At 51.0% G+C, this 13,971-nt stretch overlaps 1 long non-coding RNA gene across 2 annotated transcripts; it reads left to right on the plus strand.

Annotated features, from left to right (window-relative positions):
- Positions 1-1,506: 1,506 nt before the first annotated feature.
- LOC124516094 (uncharacterized) lies at positions 1,507-13,234 on the plus strand. Of its 2 annotated transcripts, XR_006962983.1 has the most exons (7): positions 1,507-1,752; positions 2,129-2,264; positions 2,621-2,721; positions 3,745-4,067; positions 6,429-6,548; positions 7,081-7,326; positions 11,976-13,234. It is a non-coding gene; the product is annotated as an uncharacterized LOC124516094 (long non-coding RNA). The 2 variants fall into 2 exon arrangements; XR_006962982.1 differs by lacking the exon at positions 1,507-1,752 and having other exon boundaries at positions 2,084-2,264.
- The last annotated feature ends 737 nt before the right edge of the window (positions 13,235-13,971 follow it).

Raw genomic sequence — 13,971 nt, forward strand, 5'->3', positions numbered from 1 at the left:
TAATGCGCTCCACAAACCCCTGAGCTCTGCTTCGCGTGAAACTCGGTGCCTGGCTTTCAGTAGCTGCTCCGGTGCCTCCCCTGTCCCTCTGGGCCCCGGAGCACCAACGATGGTTTCCTACGGCTGTGATCTGGTGGCTCTGAAATCCCTCCCTTCGCCTCCCTCACGGTCTTCCTTCCTTCCTTCTTTCCTTCTTTCCTTCCTCTCTCTCTTTCTCTCTCTCTTTCTTTCCTTCTTTCCTTCCTTCTTTCCTTTTTTTCTTTCTTTCTTTCTTTCTTTCTTTCTTTCTTTCCTCTCTTTCTTTCTTTCCTTCCTTCCTTCCTTTCTTTCTCTTTCTTTCTTTCTCTTCCTTCCTTCCTCCCTTTCTTTCTTCTTTCTTTCTTTCTTTCTTTCTTTCTTTCTTGTTCTTTCTTTCCTCCCTTTCTTTCTTTCCTCTTTCTTTCTTTCTTTTTTGTTCTTTCTTTCCTCCCTTTTCTTTCTTTCTTTCTTTCTTTCTCTTTCTTTCTTTCTTTTCCTTCCTTCCTTCCTCTCTTTCTTTCTTTCTTTCTTTCTTTCTCTTTCTTTCTTTTTCTTTTTTGTTCTTTCTTTCCTCCCTTTCTTTCTTTCTTTCTTTCCTTCTTTCCTTCTTTTCTTTCTTTCTTTCTTTCTTTCTTTCTCTTCCTTCCTTCCTTCCTCCCTTCTTTCTTTCTTTCTTTCTTTCTTTCCTCTTTCTTTCTTTCTTTTTTGTTCTTTCTTTCCTCTCTTTCTTTCTTTCTTTCTTTCTTTTTTGTTCTTTCTTTCCTCTCTTTCTTTCTTTCTTTCTTTCCTTCTTTCCTTCTTTCCTTCCTCTCTCTCTCTTCCTTCCTTCCTTCTTTCCTTCTTTCCTTCCTTTCTTCCTTCCTTCCTTCTTCTCTCTTTCTCTTTCTTTCTTCTCTCTCTCTTTCTTTCTTTTAATGTTTATTATTTTATATAGAGAGAGCATGCGCAGGGGAGGGGCAGAGAGAGGGGGACAGAAGATCTGAAGCGGGCTCTGTGTTGCCAGCAGAGCCCGATGCGGGGCTCAAACTCACAAACCATGAGATCATGACCTGAGCCGCAGTGGGATGCTCGACCGACTGAGCCACCCGGGCGCCCCTCCTCCGCCGAGTTTCTCTCTGTCACTCCCCACCTGCTTGTCCAGAGGACCCACAGTGGGCACCACTCTCAGGAAACTGGGGCTCACAAATCCCAGAGGAGCAAGGTCAGGCCATGGGCCATGAGGTGGGCTGGGTGGCTGGTGGAGAGTGAGTTCCCACGTGTGACAAAGACACACAAGCACACGCACACCCCTCGTGAGACCTGAATCGGGCTGGTTAAGTGAGACGAATCTCTCTCTGCTCTCCCTCCATTTGCTGTCTCCTCTTTACTCCCTCCACGGCCGTCACGTGTGTCCCAGTGGGCGGAGCCACAGCTGTGCCCGGACATCCGCTCGCAGGTGCACACAGTCCCTTCTCGGCTCAGGCCCCTCAGTTGCACCCCTGCGCTTCCTGCCTGTCTTCCCTGTCCTGCCCGATGCCCGGGCGGGGTGGGGGGGGGGAGGTGGGCCCCCCAGGTTCTCCTGAGGGCCCTGGTGGGTTTGGGCCGCCGGCTGGCGAGCTCTTACTGATGTGCCAGCTGGTGGGAAGGGGTGGAGCAGAGCCTTGGAGGGCGGGGAGGGTGAAGCGGGGAGAGCCCACGGGGAAGCGCAGGGATGCGGGCGGCAGGAAGCGGTCGCAACGTTGCGGAATGTTGGAGGTAAAGCCACTGGGACTTGCTGGTGCGTTGGGTGTGGTGTGTGACAGAGAGGGAGGAGTCACGGATGACCCCAGACTTTAGCCACAGGAAGGCTGGGGTCTCCATTCAGAGATGGGACAACTGTGGAGGAGCAGACTCGGGGACTGCGGGGACAGGGGCATCAGGAGTTCCGTTTTGGGTTAAGTTTGGGATGCCCACTAGACGTCCGGGAGGAGACGTCGAGAAGGCATTTAGATAGAACAACCTTGTGGAGAAGGTGGGGCTCTCACGCCTTGCAGAGGACGGAGGGAGCCCTGCAGAGGGCGATGCCCAGGTCATGGGGCGGGGGTGGGGGGTGAGGGGCAAAGAGCAGAGCTGGGACTTGAGGTCCCGTCAGTCTGGCTCCAGGTCCCTGCCGGGAAGCACGTGCCGTCTGTCCCACCGCATGCAGGCCCTGCACTGGGACACAGGGATGAGGGACGGCGTCCTGCCCCATGAGGGTCACACCGTGAGTCGGGGAGTTGAGACCAACCGTGAGTATTGAAGAGTGTGTTTTGGGTAGTTCCCTGTGTTCGCTCCCCAGACTGGGAAACTGAGGCCCAGACTAGGGCAGGGGCTTGCCTGTCGTGACAGGGCCTCCGGGCCCTTCAGGAGGCGGGAGGGGGCGGGGGAAGGGCAGAAGCGCCAGGTGGGTCTGGCAGTTTGTTCGTGGAGGATGCCGGGTGAGGGGCTTGGACCCGGGCCACTGCGCAGGGCCTGGAGGGGACAGTGGACAGGCTGCCGGGTCCTCTGCAGGGGGCCGGGGGGCTTACCGGGGTGACGGAGGGGAGGGAGGGCGGCGAGGGAGCTGGCCTTGGAATTTAGGTCACGCTGGTGTGATGTGGGACAGGTGGTTGAAGAGAAGCGAGGTTCTCAGCAGCAGCCCCAACCTGGCAAAGTCTGAATCCACACGGTATCTGGTCTGCATGGGAGACCCAGAACTTCCTAAAGGTGAAGTGCTGTGCAGTTGTCACTTCGTAGGGACAGAGGGAGGGCATTGGGCCCCGTGCCCGGCAGAGGGAGGGAGGCAGCTTGGCCCCCGTCTCTAGAAAGTCCTCCCGCCCTCCCAGGGGGCTGCTGCCAAAGGCCTCTGTGACTGATCGCCTCTGGAGCGCAGAGGGCAGGGTGGCTTTGTCCTGGCTGCCTGGGGACGGATGGCCCCATTTCTCCAAAGTCCCTGAATCCTCTAGAATGTAGCCCCCTGACAGCAGGGACTGGCTGGTTGTTCTCTGCTCGCCCCCCAGCTCTGCATGGGGCCAAGCACATAGTAGATGAATAAGAAAACGTGAGACCCTCGGCCTTTCCTCCCCACACTCACTCAAGTATATACCCAGGGCAGGGCTGACTCGGCCAGTTGTGCCAGGTTTCAGGACACGCCCAGGGCCATACAGGGCTCCCCTGGGACCGGCACCCTGGTCCCGGGGCCCCAGGGCCGTTCTAGAGTTCCAGACTCCGTCTCCCGCAGTGCCGGAGGGCGGAGGTTCTGGAGGTAGAGGGCATCTGGGTTCAAACTGTAAAGCTACCTTTTACAAAGTGTGTCATAGTGGGAGACATTTGAACTTGTCTGAGCCCCAGTTTCCTTTCCTATAAAACTTTATGGCAGAGGGTGTTTTTGAGGCGTAAATGATAAAAACGTATGTGGAATACTTAGCATAGAGCTGGGCAGGCAACAGGCAACCGAGGGAGGAGGATATTATTATTTTAGTAATTGTTGTGGTTTATCACGATGGTTACTCATGGCGCGGGGGCCTTGCCTGTCAAGTCCCTGCTGTGTCCCTGGAGACGGAGCTAGCCAGCGGGGCACACAGCAGGTGCTCAGAAGTCACTGCCAGTGGCGATGGGGGTGGGGTCCCCTCTGCGCGGCCACATGCAGCCTCCCTGACCCCGCTCCTGCCACAGGGACAGCAGCAGACCCCGCGTGATTCTCAAAGAAGGCGCCGTTTCTGGAATTCTCGATCTCTTTTTCCCTTTCAGCCCCGATCCGTTTCCTTATTGACTTCAGCGGCTTTCCGTGCTCTGGTGGAACGAGGGAGGGCCAAGGTCTCGGCGCCCTCTGCTCCGGCTTTTATCTGCCTGATTTCAGGCGGCTGGAGCCCCGGCCCCGACGCAGCTGGAGAAATGTCGAAACCATATTAAATCACAGGACACAGGCAGGTGACAGGGCAACACCCGCCTTTTGACCGGCCCCCTGGCCCTGAGCCCGCAGCAGGGAGAGGTCGCTGTGCTCTGAGGCCCGGCTCGTTGGATCCTCGCTTCCCTGTAATCACGATCTCGGACTTGGAAGCAGTCTTCTCGAGGTGAGAGCTGACGGTGACCAGGCACGGGAGCTTTGTGGCAGCAGGGGCTGCTGGGCTGGTTTCTCTTCTCCTTTCAGTTTTTATTAGTTTTTTTTTTTTAATATAAAAGTGATACCAGCTCACTCTGACAGCCCGAGTCGTGTGGGAGCGTGTAAGGATCTTATGTGTCCTGTCCCCTTGCTGGAACACCGCTTCCCAGGGGAAACACTGCAAATACGGATCGCAGTGAGCTTGCTGGATGGTTTGCTAAGAGCCTTTGAATTCACTGCTCCTTCAACCCAGTCACCAGCCCCGTGGGGCAGAATTTGTGCCCCCCCCCCACTTTTTCTAAGTTTATTTATTTTGAGAGAGAGAGAGACAGAGAGGGAACACACGCGAGTGGGGGAGGGGCAGAGAGAGAGGGAGACAGAATCCCAGGCAGGCTCTGCACCGTCAGCACAGAGCCCGATGTGGAGCTCGAACCCACCAACTATGAGATCGTGACCTGAGCCACAGTCAAGGGCCGGACACTGAACTGACCGAGCCACCCAGGCGCCCCTGCCACTCTTCCTTTTTAAGGACGGTTAAGGGGCTCAGAATCACAGGGTGACCTCCAAGGCCACTCAGCTGGTTTCAAAGCAGGGGCTGCACCCACAACTCTGTGGCTCCAAGGGCATGCCCTTCCCACTCGCCCCGCCCTGACTGTTAATGGTTTGGCATAAATATGTATTTCCTAAGTGTATAAAAACCCGTCTTTCTTTTATGAACATGGGATCAGACTCGACGCATCATTTTGCAGCTCGCTTTTTAATTTGAGGGTATTTTCCTGCGTGGCCCTGTGCCCCCACCGTCCTTTGTCGGAGCCCCCCACATTTATTTAGCTGGTCCTTTTCAGGCAAATGTTGAGGTTGGGTTTTCTATTATTGGCTACAAGTGCTGTATGCATACCTCCTCTTTGTCAGATAGTTGAATGATTTAGATAAAAACTTCCCCGGGCTACCCTGTTCTGCAGTCACCTCCACATTTTCAGTCCCCTCTCCATAGTAACCGCTCTTATCAGGGTGGCATATAATCCGTACAGACCTATTTCTATGCATTTGTATGCATGCATATGCATGTGCTTTTGCTATGGGTGTTTTTCTTAAAAAAAAAAAAAGCATGCGAGGTATCACGCAATATTCATTTTTGTGCGTTTGGCTTTTTCCCCCCTCTAGCGACAACCCGGACATCTTTCTACGTTGGTACATATAGAGCTTCCTCATCCTTTTTAATGAGGCTATGTGTCATGTTCCATGGCGCAGATGCATCATCTTTTTTTAAAACCATTTCCCTATTGATAGATACATGGGTTCCTTCCATTTCCCCCCCGTCTGTAATAAACATCCTTGTGCGCGCCTCAGCCTATGCACGTGGGAGCAGGGCTCTAGTACAGATACCCGGATGTAGAATTGCTGGGTTGAGGGGGTTGTCAGGCTGGGTCTTGTCTGAGGCCACAGGAGGCTGGGGGAAGACACGGATTGGGGGACTCCGGGGTGGTGGGGGGAGGCTGTCTGCTGCCGCGGCGTGAGGTGACGTGGTGGGGGACCCGCTCGCTGGGGCCGTGTTCTCGGGTGGCTCCTGGGGGCACTGCCGGCTCCAAGAAATTCTGCGGTCTATGCGGCTCCCTGGACAGCACCGTGGGAACAGCCCTGCGGGTCCCACTCCCTCTTTTCCTCCTTGTACTCACTTGAGGGGGGTGGGGGTGGGCTGGCCGGCCCGGACTGACCAGTTACTTTGGTGGCTTTAGTCCATTTCCCACTAGTTAGTTCTAGGGAAGTTCTAGGGAAGGGATAAGGTACCAAAAGTTACCTGGACGGGGATCAGGCAGGCCCCGGCCCTCCGGGAGCTGCGGCAGCGTGGGGACATGAACTTCTGCCATCTGACTGGGGCTGTGACAGGGGGAAGTACAGGATGCTCTGGGGACACCAGGGTGCTTCCGATGGAGCAGGTGGTGGAGGGGAGCGGTCAGGAGGGTCCTGTTGGAAGGGTTAGCCGAGCGGGTCTTAAAGAACGCGTGCGTGTATGTATTCAAACGTCTGTGTGTTCATGTGTTTGTGCGCTGGTGATTTACGGTTGGTTGGTTCGTTTTTCAGCCGGTCACCAGTCTCCCCCCTTCTTCTGGTAACGAACGGTACAGTCTCCGCGTTTTTGTTCCCCGTCCGGTTCCTTCTGCAGCCCCGCCCTTTCCCACTGCGAGCACAGGAACGGACATGTGGCCCCGGCCGGCCAATCAGAACGCTGCATCCGTGAGCCCCAGAAACCGGTTGGGCTCCAGCCAATCAAAGCCTTCCCTGGGATTTTTCTGCTGGAGTTGGTGGGAGAAACTCCCTCTTGCTTTCCCAGGAGGTGTGGAGCTCGAGGTGGAGGCTTGGGGTCACCTTCCTGGCTTCATGGGGCGAGCCCAGGTGTAGTGGAGGAAACTGAAGCCATTTTTGCAGAAAGAAGCAGAGACGGAAATGAAAGGTGATGGAGAGAGAAAGCACTGAGGTTCTGTTTCTGGCTGTTCTGCTCCTGAGCTGCTTCTCGATCCCTGGGGCCAAACATCCTTCTTCTAAAAGATCTCAGGGGCTGGATTGGGGTCTGTTCCTGTGGCCCAGAGCCCTGACCAATGTTGGGGGCGGGGGGGGGGAGGCTCACGAGGTTATGAGGGCTCCAAACGGGCAGAAAGCAGGTGGGATGGGTATGAGGCTCTTTTTCTATCCTCTGTCCATTCTGTCCTGGAAAACCCAAGTCAACAGTGAAATTCTCTTTCTTAAAACACTTCAATGGCTCCCCATTTTCTTTAGGATCAGGCCCCAAACTCCTTAGCCTTTTGCCCTGGGCTCTGCAGGGTCACCTCTCACTGACCACAAATTAGGTTCCAGTCGTACCAGACTTCTTGATCTTCAGGCACAGGCCATTCTCTCTCCTCCAAGCCTTTGTACACGCTGTTCCCTCGGCCTGGAATACCCTTCCTTTGTTTTTCTACCTTACCTTCACCCTGATTCTTTACCAGGATGGCTCCGACTCCCCTTCGGGTTTGGAAGTAAATACCTCTTCCTCCAGGAAGCCTGCCTGCTCCTCTGCTCTGAGCTCCCATAGCACGACATTATCCAACTCTACAGTGAACGCCGGGCTCTACGAAGACGACTTGACGTCCATCTTGTGCATTCCTGCTCCCGTGCACACCAGGTTCCAGCATATTGTTAACACCTAGGCGGGGAATTCATCAACACGCGTGTCCTAGTTCAAGAGGCACAGGGTATGGTATAAGCAGCTCGAGTCTGGAACAAGACAGGCCTGGGCTGTGATCCTGCCTGCACTTGGCTGTCCCTTAGCAAATTACATCATCTTTCTGAGCATCCGTTTCCTAAAGTGCAGATGGCAATATTCTTGCTCACCTGGTGGCTATTGTGAGGAAAACAGTGGAGGTGGCAGGGTTTGGAGACCTCAAAGGCATTATGCCAACCATAAACTTTATTGTTTATTTACTTATTTATTATTTTTAGTGTTTATTTATTTTTGACGGAGACAGAGCGCGATTGGGGAAAGGGCAGAGAGAGAGGGAGACAGAGAATCCGAAGCGGGCTTTGGGCTCCGAGCTGTCAGCGCAGAGCCCGACGCGGGGCTCGAACCCACGAACTGTGAGATCGTGACCTGAGCTGAAGTCGGACGCCCAACCGACTGAGCTGCCCAGGCGCCTCTCATAAGCTTTATTATTTAAAAACAAATTTTTTTAATGTTTATTTATTTTTGACGGAGAGAGAGACAGAGTGTGAGAGGGGGAGGGGCAGAGAGAGAGGGAGACACAGAATCCAAAGCAGGCTCCTGGCCCTGAGTTGTCAGCATGGAGCCCAATGCGGGGCTTGAACCCGCGGACCACGAGATCATGACCTGAGCTGAAGTTGGTCACTTAACCGGCTGAGCCACCCAGGCGCCCCCTGTGAGCTTTATTTTTAAAGCAACAGGTCAATGAGAATCAATAAACAGAAATCGTCTTGGAAAATTTGTTGGTCTCTTCTCCCCCTCAGGGTGAAAACAGGAAACACCTGAGCTATAGGGGACGGTGGGAGGGGGGCGGGGAAGAAAGTCATGTACACTGAGGGCTACAAAGTGCCAAAATCTGTATTAAAGGAGCTGAGTATATTAATTTTCTGCAGAAAGGGCTTCAATGACTTTCATTCGATTTATTGATAGGTATTTTATAGTTTTTTTCCTACTGTGCATGGTATCATGTTTCTTTCACTGAAGCACAGACGCGTAATTAGCGTTATATATTGATTCTGTATCCAGGAAACTTGTTGCGTTTCTTTATTTTGTATTGAGGCATAATTGACAAATAAAACAGTAAGATATTTATTTAAAGTGTTCAACGTGATGATTTGATATAGGTGTCAACTTCTTTATTCACTCTATTTATTTATCTTTCTGACTGTCCACATAGACTAATCACATCATCTGCAGATAGTGACAGTTTTGTTTCTTCCTCTCACCTTTTTCTTTTTCTTTCTAACCTTCCTGGCAGTGGTGATGGCAGGTACTCTTCTCTTATTCCTGATTTTATTTTATTTTATTTATTTATTTATTTATTTATTTATTTATTTATTTATTTAAATTTTTTTATGTTTATTTATTTTTGAGACAGAGAGAGACAGAGCATGAACAGAGGAGGGGCAGAGAGAGAGGGAGATACAGAATCTGAAACAGGCTCCAGGCTCTGAGCTGTCAGCACGGAGCCCGACGCGGGGCTCGAACTCATGGACCGCGAGACCGTGACCTGAGCCGAAGTCGGACGCTTAACCGACCGAGCCACCCAGGCGCCCCACTTATTCCTGATTTTAGAGGGAGAGCTGTTTCCACCGAGCCATCATGTATGGTGTCTGTGCTAGATTTTTCCAAAATGTTCTTTATCCTGCTAAAAAAGTCGACTTTATTCTTAGTTTGCTAGGAGTTTACCCTTGAAAAGATACCGGATTTTATTTACATCTGCTGAGATATGCATGTGGTTTGTCTCTTTTAACCTTTCAATGTGATGATTTTACATCCATTAATTTTCTAATATTTAACCAACCTTGAATTCCTGAAGTAACTGCAACTTGGTCACGATATGTTTATTGTTCATACATTGCTGGATTTCATAGGCAAATCTTACGTTTCCGAAGTTTACATTTTTGTTCTTTTGTGGTTTTTTGGTTTCCACTTTTTTTTTTTTTTTTTGGTAATCTTGTTCTTGCGGGAATTCGGTTTGTAAATTTTCATTCTCATATTGTTCTTCTCCGGGAAAATGGAAACGTTTTTGAAAGATTAGATTGATCTCTGTCTGGAATGTTTGAGAAAGCATGTGACAAAACCATCTGGGTCAAACGTCTTCGTGGGAGGTTTCTACTTCTAATCCAGCTTCCTTAATTCGATCATCACATTATACAATTATGCAGGTTTTAAAATGTCTTTCTGAGTCGGTTTTTGTAACTCGTGTTTTTATGGGGCTGTGTCTGTGTCATCTGTTTTCAAAGTTATGGTCGTAAAGTTGTCCTGATAGTCTCCTCTGTATCGATCTATTTAACCCCTGTGGCTTCTATGATCTGGTCTCTTTCCCATGGTTAACGCTGTGTGTTTGTGTCTTCCGTTCATTATTTTCTTTTCTTGTTTCAACCGTGCCAGGGCCGACTCTTTTTTTTTTTTTTTAATCTTTTTAAAGAACCGACTCTCGGCATTGCGACTCCTGTCTCTAGTATGTTTGCCTTACCCACTCTGTGCTCTGGCGCCCCCATCTGTAAAAAGAGGGATGACAGCAGTATGCATCCAGCGTGCTTTTTGGGAAGGTTACTTGAGCTAATTCACGCTAGAATTGTGCTCAGCACATAGTAGGTGCTCACTAAATGTTTGCTTTCATTTCTGCTTTTGTCAAGAATTTTCGCACATTCTTAGTTCCTTCCCCACCTTCCTTTAGGTTTTTTTCTATTGTTCTTTTCCTAACGGCTCGTTTTGAATGCTTGGCTCGGTTTGGAATGCTTTTCTTTTCCGTAAGCGTTTTAACACTACGATCTTCCGAAGAGCGCTTTTAGGGTGCCCAATACGTTTTAGTATGTTGTAGTGTCTCTGTTCTTTTTCTGCACACTTGAGAATTTTCATGATTATTTCTACCTTAGTTCTGAATTGTTGGGAGATAGGTTTTAACTTCTACACACAGGGGCATCTTTTTCTAGTTACTTCTTTTGTTACTACTTCCTAAGCTAATTGCTTTGCCCTCTGAGACCGCGTCCCGATCCTCTGAAATTTGTGGAGCTTCCTTTGTGTTCTGGCACAAGCTCCAGGCTTCGGCCTATAGGATCTGTTCTCCTAGCGGTTTTCTGCATGCTTTCAGATGCCTACTCCGTTTAGCGAGTTGTAAAGTTAATCGGTATTTTTACACTGCTCCCAAATAATACGAGAAGCCTAGAATGCTCTGATCGCCACTCACCTGGGGTTCTTTTCTGGTATTTTTTCCCCCTCTCTTGTTAATTTCTAACCTCTGAAGATTAGATTAGATTTTGCTGTTGAAATGTGTTCTCTCACACATTTAATGTTAGTTCCGGCTTTCCGGGTGATAATCAGGACATCATCATTCCGTTTTGTCTCTCAGTCCTTATGTGGTGACTCGGTTCCCTTCCTAACCCACATCCTTTAGAGTAGAATAACCTTTTGCCTGAAAAGGGCTTGCTTCAGAATTTATCTCCTGCTGGGGGTACTCTTTGTTTTTGTTTGTCTGGAAATGTCTTTATTTTGCCCTTTTTGAAAGATGGATTTGCTAGCCTTTCTAAGTCGACAGTTAGTTTTTCTTGGCACAATGGAGATCGTATCTCACTGTCTTCTCCTGGCCTCTACCGTTACTGCTGAGAAATTACCCATCCTTACTTTATAGGCACCTGTCTTTCTTCTGGCTACTTTAAAAAAATGTTTGTTTTTGAGAGAGAGAGAGGGAGGAGGGGCAGAGAGAGAGAGAGAGAGAGCGGGGCAGAGGATCCGAGGCGTGCTCTGTGCTGAGAGCAGCAAGCCCAATGCGGGGCTCGAACCCACGAACTGTGAGACTGTAACCTGAGCCAAGATCGGACGCCCAGCCTGCTAAGCCGCCCAGGTGCCCCCAGGCAGGGCTATTTTTAACATTCTCTTTCTCTTTCTTTCTCTCGGATCTGGGAGTTTTACCACATATATTTCAGTGTGACTATTTTAAAATTTATCTCATTTAATGTTTTGGGGACGAAATTGCTGTCTTCCAACAATTCTGGATAATTGTCTTCGAGCAGTCATTCACTGTCATTGTTTTTCAGCCTCTCCTTATTGTCCCCCTTATTGTGTTCTTGTGCCGCATTCTTTCAGCTCACTGATACTCTTTTCACTTGTTTGTTTTTTTTTAAGTTTATTTATTTTGAGAGAGAGAGAGAGCACGCGCGCGTGCATAAGTGGGTGAGGGGCAGAAAGAGAGAGGAGAGAGAGAATCCCAAGAGGGAGAATCTCCATGCTGTCAGTGCAGAGTCCAATGGGAGGGGCTCGATCTCACGAAGAGTGAGGTCATGACCTGAGCCCAAATCAAGAGTCAGGTGCTTAACCGACTGAGCCACCCACGTGTCCCTCTCTTCATCTTTTTCTTTTTTTTTAAAATATTTTTAAAAATGTTTATTTATTTTTGAGAGAGAGAAAGACAGAGCGTGAGCAGGGGAGGGGCAGAGAGAGAGGGAGACACAGAATCGGAAGCAGGCTCCCGGCTCTGAGCTGTCAGCGCAGAGCCCGGCGTGGGGCTCGAACCCACGAACTGTGAAATCATGACCTGAGCCAAAGACGGACGCTTCACCGACCCTTTCATCTTTTTCTAAGCTGCCACTCTCCTTAGCTCATTCTAAAAATCTGTCTGTCTGTCTATCTATATTTTTTCAGGAACTGGCTCATGTGATGGTGGAGGCTTGGCAAATCCAAAATCTGCCGGGTAATACGTCAGGCTGGAGACTCGGGGAGGCATTGTGGTTCGAGTTCAAAAGCGGTCTGCTGACAGAATTCTTTCTTGCTCAAGAGAGGTCAGTCTCTTCTGCCAAGGCCTTTGACTGACTGGATGAGGCCCACCCACATTGGGGAAGGCAATATGCTTTCCTCAGAGTTCCGTGATTTAAATGGCAGTCTCACCCCCCGCCAAACAGCCTCACGGAAACATCCAGAATAGTGTCAGACCGACTGTCTGGGCACTGTGGCCTAGCCAAGTGGACGTAAAATCAACCATCCGAGTGCATCAGCTTTGGATTCCAACCCCTCAGCCCCGTGCGGGCCACTCTCTTTTTCTGTTGAGGGTCCTCGGGAGAAAAGGCGTGACAAGCATTGTTCCTGCCCCGGGAAGGGACCCTGAGGCCTGCCCTCTGTGCTGAGGTTGAGCCCTGAAGGGAATGGAAGAATTCCATGTGCAGCGGTTTCCAAATTCGGAAGTGCAAGAGTTAAGGCATTTTCTCTTTCCGTGACTGGTCTTGACATATCTGGGGCCCCCTTCTGCAGGGTGGAGGGAATCTGAGCTCAGTTCCAGGGTGGCTCCCACCTTTCCCCAGGATCGTGGCCACTCCAGGGCCCACCCTCCATCTTGGTACCCGTGGAAGCATCCCCTGCCTTCTCCTGGGATGTGGAGGGAGACGGACCTCGTCTTCCTGCAGCACGGCCCCGAGCCAGCCCTCTTCCGGCCACTCCTGTGCCTGATCGGGACGCCTGCAGCCTTGGCCCCTGGATGTGTCATTGTCTCTTTCTTCTCCAGGGTCTTTCCTCCCTTCTTCGGGCTGTGCTAGGGCAAGTTGCTCAGGACCCCTCGGCTCTCAGCTCCCACACGCTGCCCGGGGCTGTGTGTGTGCTCTCCTTCCTGGGGCACAACTCCAGGGGGCAGCCGGGGGGGTGGGGGAGGTCGTCTGCTTAGGAATCTAGTCTGCATCCCACAGTATTTGCTGAGCGCTGATCCTGTAGAAAATAAAACAAACGAACAAAAAGGTACCTGCCCTCGCATGGCTTGACATTGTGGTTAGGGGAAGGCAGAAACTAAATATAATACAAAGCAAAACTGCATAGTATCTGGGAGGACAGTGAGTGCATGAAACATTAGTGCGGGTTAAAGAGGGCTGGAGTTGCTGGATTGAGGGGAGAGAAGTGTTATTAAAGAAAAAATTTATGGGGGCACCTGGGTGGCTCAGTCGGTTGAGCGTCTGACTTTGGCTCAGGTCATGATCTTGCAGTTCGTGAGTTCGAGCCCTGCCTTGGGCTCTCTGCTGTCAGTACAGAACCCGACATGGGGCTCGATCTCATGAACCGTGAGATCATGACCTGAGCCAAGATCAAGAGTTGGATGCTGAATGGATTGAGCCAGTCAGGAATCCCCACGAAGTGTAATTTTAAAGAGGGTGGGTAGGGACGGCCTCACTGAGAAGGGGACATTCGAGCACAGGCTGGATGTATATAAATAAAGGAGTGGTGAGCCATGCAGAAGTCTAGGGGAAGAGCGTCCCAGGTGGACGGGATAGCCAGTGCAAAGGGCCTGGGGCAGGAGCACGTCTAGTGTATTCAAGGCAGTGTCTCTGCTGGAATGGGAGGGTGAGAGGTAAAGGTGGCCGAATCAGGAGGGCATCTCCTAGGCCCCTCTTAAGACTGAGCTTTGAGTCTGAGTGAGGAATGAGTCGTCAGAGGGTTTGTGAAGGGCTGCCACGATACGACTTAGGTTTCCAGGGTCCCTCTGGCCGCTGTGTCTGCAGGAGACTGTAGGGGGCAAGGGTGGAAGCAGAGAGAGCAGAGAAGAGGCTGCGGCAATAACTCAGGGCGGGGGCGGGGGAGACCACGGAGGCCCAGAGGATCAGGGTGGCAGCAGTGAGGGTGCCCTCCCATCTCCCTCCTCCCCTGACCGGGGGTATCTTGC

Source organism: Lynx rufus, unplaced genomic scaffold, assembly GCF_022079265.1.
Source record: "Lynx rufus isolate CCGP_SWC_20201006 ecotype Redwood Valley unplaced genomic scaffold, mLynRuf1.p SCAF_2, whole genome shotgun sequence".
NCBI classification, from domain to species: Eukaryota; Metazoa; Chordata; class Mammalia; order Carnivora; family Felidae; genus Lynx; species Lynx rufus.